Genomic DNA, 10,510 nt, shown 5'->3' on the forward strand with positions numbered 1-10,510 from the left:
AATGTGGTACATAATACACTATGGAATAATATGCAGCCATAAAAAAGAATGAGATTGGCTGGGTGCGATGGCTCACGCCTGTAATTCCAGCACTTTTGGAGGCCAAGGCAGGTGGATCATCTGAGGTTAGGAGTTCGAGAACAGCCTGGCCAATATGGTGAAACCCCATCTCCACTAAAAATACAAGAAATAGCCAGGTGTGGTGGCACACACCTGTAATCCCAGCTAGTCTACTCAGGAGGCTGAGGCAGGAGAATCCGGAACCCGGGAGGCAGAGGTTGTAGTGAGCCAAGATCACGCCACTGTACTCCAGCCTGGATGACAAAGCAAGACTCCATCTAAAAAAAATAAAAAAGAATGAGATTATGTCCTCTTGAGGAATATGGATGGAGTTGGAGGCCATTATCCTTAGCAAACTAATGCAGGAACAGAGAGCAAATACTGCATGTTTTCACTTATAAGTGGGGTCTAAATGATGAGAACACATGAACACATAAAGGTGAACAACACAACTGGGGCCTGTGGGAGGGTGGAAAGTGTGAGGAGGGAGAAGTTCAAGAAAAATAATGAATGGATACTAGGCTTAATACTTGGGTGACAAACTGCAAAACAAACACACATGACACAAGTTTACTTACATAACCTGCACATATCCTGCTGAACTTAGAAGTTAAAAAAGATTTCTTTTTTAATAAACGCAAGTTTTATACATTCAACATTTTAATTGCTTTAAATTGTTTTCTGTATGCTTTGGTAAACAAAATACATCAATCTATTGACTATCTATCTAGTTTTCCTAATTTCTGGCATCTTTTGTAAACAATTCTAATTAAATTTTAGATGACTGCTGCTGACCAATGCTGAACTACCTCACTATTTTTTTAAAATAATTGAAAAATCTGTAAATTTTTATTTTTTCCAAGTAGTTAATATTGTAATAACATCAGTTTTATCCCATATTTTTCAATAATTAGAGCATGTGTATTTTTTATGGCTTGCTGCATTAAATATGCTCTCCAAGACAATATTGAATAAAGGCAATGCTACTGAGCATGTTTGCCTTTAATTTCATGTTTTATTTTACACACTAGGAAGTGTTTTAGTTTAGGCATAAGAGATAGCACTTGGCCGGGTGTGGTGGCTCATGCTGGTAATCCCAACACTTTGGGAGGCCGAGGCGGGTGGATCACGAGGTCAGGAGTTCGAGACCAGCCTGACCAAGATGGTAAAACCCTGTCTCTACTAAAAATACGAAAATTAGCTGGGTGTGGTGGTGGGTGCCTGTAATCCCAGCTACCTTGGAGGCTGAGGCAGGAGAATCGCTTGAACCCAGGAGGTGGAAGTGGCAGTGAGCCGAGATTGTGCCACTGCACTCCATCCTGGTGACAGAGTGAGATTCTGTCTTAAAAAGAGAGAGAGAGAGAGAGATAGCACTTAACAATGGGTGCAGTGAAATAATAGTAGAAAATATAATATTAAGTACATGATATTTTGTATGCATTATATACTCAAAATATTTTTTATAGGTTATATTATTGTTAGGTATGGCAGTAGATATTTTTTGAATCAACTTTCTCTATACAGTTAGGCATATTTCAAACCAACAAATATGAGATAGAGAAGTTCTCTGATTTTCAATGAAAGAGTACTACTTTTTTTCCTGCTCATCTTTATTTTCTAACATAGGCCTGGAAAGCTGTACTTTAATACGTATTAAATTTTGTTCAAACTAAATATTGTCATTATGGCGAGGAGATTCCGTCTTTCTTGACTATTTAGTATTAATGTTTTAAAAGTTTAAAGAGAAAACATTTTAGAACTGGAATGCCTTCAGCAAATTATTTTCTTTACCTAAAATCAAAAGTTACAATTTCTCCTGTAAATCTGTAACATTTTTGAAAAATGTATCTTCTATTTGACTAAATAATATTTTTTTAAATTTTTGTTGAGTAAATTCACTTAAAAATTGCTATATTCAATCCAAATTTAAACAATAAGTTCATTTAGTCATTTGTTGTTTTTCCAGATGTAAAGCTGTCATTGAATTAAACAAATTTCCCAATAATAGCCTTACTTTGTGTACTATGAAAATTCTGTAGGTCAAAACAAGAGACTTCCACTTTTTTAAGTAAGAAATCAAAGTAACTTTTTCATGCTTTGTATATAAAGGACATTTGAAAGTTACAAGTGAAAATACAACTCCACATTTAAGGATAAATCTACCATGCCTTTGCTCATTTTTCAAGAAAATTTGGAGAAGACAGACTTACTTTGAAGCCCTTGAAGTGGTATCCAATGACGTTTCCCAATTTGCTTCTCTGTATTTCTTCAGTTTTACATTTTGAGTCGATGGAAAAGTATCAACTTTAACTCCTTTATACTAGCAGGAAAGCATTGCTTTCTAAATAAATAAATATATCTGCCTCATTGAACATATTGTTCTTTGATGATAAGTATTAATTTTAATATTGAGGACTAACAATTCTGTAAATGTATACTTTACAGAGATAAGAAATTGCTATCTCTATTTGGAATTTGGAATTCTCTATTTAGAAATGCAAGTATTACATGCAAAATGACTTATCACAAGTCTTGTAAAAACACACTTCTTACTTTTTGTAGGTGATTCTGCTTTCTCAGTAAGACTCACATCTACCAATACAATAATCAGCATAGTGCTATATACAGAAACTTAACACACAGTGTTCTTACTCAAATTTTATTTTCTATATCAGATGTCTTTATTAACTTATATATATAACTCTCACTTCTTGATTCATACTAGTTACATGAAGGCATAATCTGAAACATTCAAAACGCACTAGATGAATAGATATCACAGGTTGAGACCATATGTCTTGCATCTCTTCAAATATTTCTTTAAACATATATTAGCCCACAATTATGGTGTTTTTAATTCCAAAAAAATATATATATATATATCTGTTCTAATGTCAAATATAGTCATTTTTAACCCTCAAATATTAATAGTGTATAAAAGGCATACATATTTTACACGTTATGATATAAGATCTGATCATCATGTCTTCAAGATATTTTTGAATTTAAACACAACAAATTAAATCGTATCATTATATACTACTACAAACTGTAAAATTAGATGCATTTTCCTAAAGTCAGGGTGGAGTCAAGAATACTCCTTACCACCATAACCAGTCAGTGCTATATTGGAATATTAATGCAATAAAATAAGAGAAATAAATGGAATAATTAGCTAGAAATGAAGATACATAGTCATCGTTATCTACATATTATATGAGATATGATTATCCAGCAATAAATTCCAACAGTCAGCTAACCAAAGAAAGTAAATCTGTAAGTAGTAAGTTAAAAATCAATGCAAATAATCAACATACAAAATGTCAGCAAAGCATGTGTTAACAAACTCAAAGAAAACTTTGTTCACTGTCATAAAATAAAATGTGAATAAATATAAAGTCTTAATCTTATTCAGGTGAAAATTATTTCCACATTATCCTAAATTATTCGTAAATTTAATTAGAACAAAACACAACTATATAATTTGTGGAACTCTACAAGTTAATACCAAAATTAATATAGCAGATGAAATCCCAAAAATAGTCAAGAGTTTTGAAGATCATACAAAACTTTTGGCATGAAATTAAGCATGTTTTAATAGATTTTTTATAAAAATACATTTACATTTTGTTTGCATTGCTTTTTTATGTCATTCGCCATTTATTTCTGTTTTATTTGTTGTATGTTTTTAATGATTTCTAGAAATTCTTCATTTATTATCAATAAGATACTTTGTCTATTGTAGAGAATATATATTTCCTTTCACTCTATTCTTTGTCACTTAAGTTATTGCTTCTTTCTAATACAGATAATTTTTTGTACTTCAAGGCCTATGGAAAGATTCTGTAGTTTGAGAAAGACTTTTCCTCTCCATGATTATGCTGTATGGCATTTCCTTAGTTTTGTTTTGAAAATTAATAAGATTTTGACACAATACAGTGTCCAAATATGCAACTATTTTGTAAAATGCTAACTGAATTTTTTGAATATTATATAGGCTGATTTTTAAATACCTCCTTTAGATTTTTTCAAAGTAATTCATTTTCTACAATTTTTGCTTTGTATTTAGTAAGCTAAACTGTTCTGTATATTAAAGCTCAATAACTATAATATCCTCTTTGCAATATGTCATAATCGTATCATAAAATTTTACATGAGAATCATAAATTTATTCAATCTTACCTAGAGTTTATTTTGCTGCTATTGCTTCTTAAACTTAATGGCTTTATCTTTCTTGAATTTATGTTATGTTGATGAATAAGAATATTAGTATTTTTCTCATATACCATAATTAAATTAGCTCCTAATTTTTGTGTATTTAAAAACCATTTTAGTTCATTTTTTATTGAGTTATAATTGATAAAAATGCTCATCTTAAGTGTACAGTTCAATGAATTCTTACAAATGCGTATACCCATGTGACTGAAACCCTTATAAACATTTCTATTATCCCAGAAATGATCCTCAAACCCTTTCTCCCTCAGTCTCATCGTCATCACAAATTGACCACTCTACTTATGACTTTCACCATAGATTAGTTTTAGTTGTCTAAAATCTCATAGTAATCTTCTATCTGTTATATTTTTCACTTGACATGTTTTTAGGTTAATCATATTGTTATATATATTCATAGTTTGTAGGTATTTATTGCTGAAATTCCTTTGTATGGGTAAACTACTGTTTGTCTATTCAGTCTCCAATCTGATGGACGTTTAACCTTTTCCAGTACATCCAGTAATTATATTTATTTATTTTTTGATTTATTACACAATAAATCTCTAGCTTGCTACTTCATATGTTCTTAATGAGCACAGCATGATTAGCTAGCTGTTCTTCAGGTAATGGTTTAATTAGCCTGATCTTTTTTCATAGGTTTAATTCTGCATCTTCTTTTTGTTGTTGTTGTTAACTTTATACTTGGAAATTTTTCTGGGGCCGTTGAGAAGAATGTTTAATTTCTTAGAAGTCTTTTAAAACTCGTGTTCTGTTTCTCTCTCTCTTCCATATTAATGTTATTATTGTGCAGAAACTCCTTCACTTCCCTACTTTACTGGAGGCCATCATTTGCTATTTTCTGATGCATAAATGTGTTTTTAATAATCATCCTGCATTTCAATAGGATTTGGAGTATGGGTCATAAGTTAAAAAAGGTTTATTCTATTTGCTTTTTAAAACAAACTACCTCTCCTTTCATAGTACTTGTACTTGTCACTTTGTATTACAATTAACTATTAACTTATTACAATTAACTATTAATTAACTATTAAAGGAGCTCAATAAGAGTAAAATCATATGTCTCTTAATTGGCAGTAAATCCCCTGAACTTAATACTGTCTTAGTGCCTACTCAGTGCTCAACAAGTACTTGCACAATAAATAAAAGAATATATATATATAATTCATGAAAATATTAATAGTGGTTATGGAAGTGCAGGGTAATTACAGCTACTTTAAAATATTATTTTCATTTTGTTTTCCAAATAATTTTTGTTTTGTTTTGTTTTGTTTTTGGAGACAGAGCCTCGCTCTGTCTCTCAGGGTGAAGTACAATGGCATGATCTCAGTTCATTGCAACCTCCTCCTCCTGTGTCGAGCGATCCTCATGCCTCAACCTCCCATGTCCAGTAGCTGGGATTATAGGTCTGAACAACCACACCCAGCTAATTTTTGTATTTCTAGTAGAGATGCAGTTTTGTCATATCGGCCAGGCTAGTCTCAAACTCCTGGCCTCATGTGATCCGTCTGCCTTGGCTTCCCAAAGTGCTAGGATTACAGTAATGAGCCACCACACCTGGCCTTGCTTTCCAAATAGTTCTAACAGTCAGGTATTTTATTTATAATTCAAATAAAAAGGAAGTGATAGCATAAATATCGTTAGTGATCACTTAAATACAAAAATATATGGTATAAACATTTAAAAAAATAAGTGAGCAAATCAATAAGCAGGGACCATATCAGAATAGTGGAAACTTGGATGATTTCCTATAATTCTTTATACTTATCAATAAATTGTAAATTGTCAACAACAATCCTTCTCTCCTGTCATAATGACAATACTATAAGAGTGGAAGAGAAATGTCAGTCGTTTACTTTTGCAACATTTACTATTCTTTAATAGAAAATAACATATTTTCAGAGCTTGATCTTTCAAGAGAGACTGAGAGAACATTCATATGACAATCTCTGTGTACAATTTGTTTATTTAGAACTTTTAAGTAATTATAGTCTTCTTACTAATTTTCCCTGTGGGACGATATAATAAAGGCTATATCTATAACAATCATGTGGTAAGACTATTTGTCTATGTAAAACCCTAAGTTGTTGATTAAATCAAAGTCCTATTTATTAAGTACCTTTTTTTAATATTAGGATTTTTAAAGTCTTGATTGTTCAACCACAATGAAATAGGACGTCAGATGTTGGGGTGGAATACCAGAGAAAAGCAGAGCAGGGGAGAGTAGATAAGAGAAAAACAAAAAGCCAACCAAAACAACAAGGAAAGCAAGTGATGAAGAGAAACTCTTGTCTACTTTAGTATTCATCTGGGTATAGAAAGTTGAGAATAATGATAAATAGTAGTAAATTTATTATTGTGGTATTTTGTTAAGTATTATATACAACGTACTTGGCTGAGCCTTGTGGCATAGATAAATATACAAGTATAACTTCATTAACTTTTTTTTGTAAGTGCCTATATAGGTACCTGATACGGTTTGGCTTTTTCCCCACCCAAATCTGATCTTGAATAGTAGCTCCCATCATTTCCATGTGTTAATAGGAGGGAGATAATTGAATCATGGGGGCAGTTTTCCTCTTACTGTTCTCATAGTAGTGAATAAGTCTCACAAGATCTGATGGTTTTATAGTTGGGGGTTTCCCTGTACAAGCTCTCTTTGCCTGCTACCATGTAAGATGTGACCTTGCTCCTCCTTTGCCTTTCACCATGATTGTGAGGGCCCCCCAGCCATATGGAACTGTGAGTCAGTTAAACTTCTTTCCTTTATAAATTACACTGTCTCAAGTATGTCTTTATCAGCAATGTGAAAATGGACTAATACAGTATCTATGCAATTTATTTTATCCAATTTGCAATAAAAACAAAACTGAGACATTCTATTTGACATTAAACATGGTAAGGCATATTCCCAATGATCATTGTTGCTGTGATGGCAATGTGATTTTGTAAAATATTCCATCAAATTTATGGAATAGACTGCTTCAAAGGATATTGGTGGTATCTAGTTAAATTCTACTCTGGTCTAAGTATATGAAACTCCCAAAAACTTTCTAATTAGTGATCTTACTGTCTTGAATTGAACAATTACAAAGATAGTAAAGTATCCCCTGAAAATGAGGCAGGATAAGTAAGGTTATGAGGCGATACTGACTTCTCTCCTTGTATGAAGCCCAGTAGGGTCTGCATCCTTTGCGCCCTAGTGTGTGAGCATCTCACTCTTTTGTAAGGTAAGCAGTCCTACAGAATACTAGAAGACTCTCAGATAGTTACAAGTTCCAGCTACCCTAAATGGCCAGGGGAAGAGAACAAACGTTCCTTATTCCTGATATAGCTTCCCCAACCTCCAGCCAATCGGCACCAAAATCCTAAGATGCTACTGACTACAAATTCCTGTGGGAGGTGTGTGGGTATGAATTCCTGCCTGGAGGGAAAGTGGCTAGAGACTTTGCCGAGTCATGCATGCACAACTAGGTTCAAGGCTTAGCTTATAATAACCTTGTCCCCATTTTAATAATTCAAAACACATCCCTAGGTGATGTTAGGTGCTAGCTATACATGTGATAAGTGTTAGAGCATGTAGATGCTGAACGCATGCACCAACTGCAGGTCCACCTTTGCATACTTGACTTCACCAGTGTTTTAAGAGTATGTATGAACAGTTCCCATAAAGGGAATTCCCCTTATGGAACTAGCTGCTGTCTCTAGGTTTGAGCAGCCTGATCTGCTTCTCAGAGTGTACTTTCACCTTGCAATAAACTTCTTCACGTACTCTTACTTTGTACTCGCTCTCAAATTCTTTTGTGCAGCAAAGTCAAGAACCTGAACCAGCCCACAGATAACAAAGTATCTGTTGTCATTTTAATATTGTTCTGTCTTGTCTTAAACTGAAATCCACCTCCCTTTAAATATTACTGATGAATCTTTGCCATGCTTCAACTCTTTGAAGCTTGCTGTAATGAATTTGGGGAGGAGGGGTGGAAATCACATGTTGCCTGTAGTAAAAAAATCTTACAATTTCTTATCAATATCCACGCCTAGAGTGATTATCTTCTTTATATATATATTTTTTGATTTTATATATGAGATACAACTGTTATGTTTTGCTCATTTATAAATCCACATAAAAATAATCTGTAAAAAATTGTTGTCTTAGTTTTACCAAATATATTTTCGTTGTGTCTGAGTAAACTTGGTAAAGATTATCATAAAATTACTCTTTGTATAATAAAATTAATTTGTAAAATAAAAATAAAATTATGCTCTGTGGTGTTTATGCTATTACATGTATGATGGTTTTGAAACTTTGTATGTTTTCATCAGATGAGGCCATTGTCATTTAGTTATTTAAACACTGGGTACTCTAATATTATTACTTTATTTTACTTTTATGTAAAAATATTTAATGTGATATTAAATGTAGAAATGTATTTAATCTTTATTTATAATTTGACCTAAGGGGCTAAAATGATTTAGAAAATGTTAGGCTCTCTAAGTGTATCTTTTTCCTTATCTATTTCAAAATATACAAAAATAATCATTTATTTTTGGTTACTAAAAGCAAATAAAAATTATATTTGTGTTTACTTTGTCAGTAACTGTTCTAAAGCTTTGATCTATGTTAATTGTTTAATCTTCACAAGAAAAGTGTGAGGTAGATGCTGTTATTGTCATGTTTTGCTGGCTAGAAATGGATACAGTTACACTAAATGATTTGCCTAAGATGACTTATCTAGCACAGTTTGCTCTATAGCAGCCTGGTTTCAATGCCAGAGCTGTAACCACTTCACTGTAGTGGTTGTAGATTGATTCCTGTAACAGGCAAACAAACAAACAAACCAGTCATAACCATTGTATGATCTCTTCCCTTCCTTCCTTGTAATTGTTTTAAATTTGAGAATATTTTAATGAATGAATACACTTGCTATTGTATAATAATTTGAAATATCTCCTGTTAATAATTCTCAAAAGAAAATTCCCTCTAGATAAATATAGCCTATATATCATGAACTGTATATTTACTTATTTTTTTTCTCCTATAAGGTTTGCTCCATAGAATTATAAAATGCATACCCTCATCACTACAGCTCTGATTGGCCATTATATGGAAAAATTAATGTGTTCATGACTATGAAAACTCAGAAGAAAGGTAAATGCGCATTCTATACTGAGTATCAGAAGTGAAAGGTAAATACTACAGAATGGATCTATATTGTATAGACCAAAAATCGAAAGTATTCTAAAAAATGCATATTCAAGTCTAGTGAAAGGAAATAAAGATAAAAAACTTTCACAATATTAATAAATCTTACGTAATATTTTCTGTCTAGATTCTTTCAAGTTCCTAAGGGTATATATCTAGTTTTTAGAATAAATAAACTCACTTGAACTTAGGATTTAATATAGTTAAGCATTAAGATTTTCTACTTTTAATATAATCAGTCAGGCTTCTTATTTTCTATTACCTAGTACAGGAAAAAATGAGTGTTTATAGCTCTTGATATCAACCAATTATATAAACTGGATACTAAAACTATTTCAAATGCTTTTCATGATAGATGATACAAACTCATTATTCTCTGTATTTCTTTTAAAATATGGACCTTTTTCCTATTGATTCAAGGAATTTCTATTAATGTTTGCATAGCATGTTTTTCATAGTTTTACTTTCAAATTGTTTTTAAATATATAGCGTATAATTGAAATCTTTTGTTAGTTTGACAATCTTGGCCTATTTAGTCCTTTTAAATTTAATGTAATTACTGATATTATGGGGTCTACCATCTTACTCTTCGTTTTTATTTGTTCATCTGCTTTTTGCTATTTTGTTTTTCCTTTTCTGTATTTTAGATCGATTTGAGAGTTACTTTTGTGTCTCAAGTCCTTATCTTTGCCAACATTTGGTTGTTGCAGCTTTTTTTTTTTTTTTTTTTTTTTTTTTTTTTTTTTTGCTTCAATAATTTTGTATTTTTGGCCATTGTAATGAATGTATACTGGTATTTCTATGTGGTTTGAATATTTATTTCCCTGATAATCAGTAATGTCAAGCACTGTGTTTACATGTTTATTGGCCATTTATAAAGCTTCCTTTATATATTATATGTTCAGTTTTTGCATTGATCTTTCATTGGAGTGTTTGTCTTTTTGTTTTTGAGTAGGGGGAGTGCTTTATACAGTCTGGAAACAAAAAATTTGTTAGGTACACACATTGTGAATA

The sequence above is a fragment of the Macaca mulatta genome, chromosome 4 (genome assembly GCF_049350105.2).
Source record: "Macaca mulatta isolate MMU2019108-1 chromosome 4, T2T-MMU8v2.0, whole genome shotgun sequence".
NCBI lineage: Eukaryota > Metazoa > Chordata > Mammalia > Primates > Cercopithecidae > Macaca > Macaca mulatta.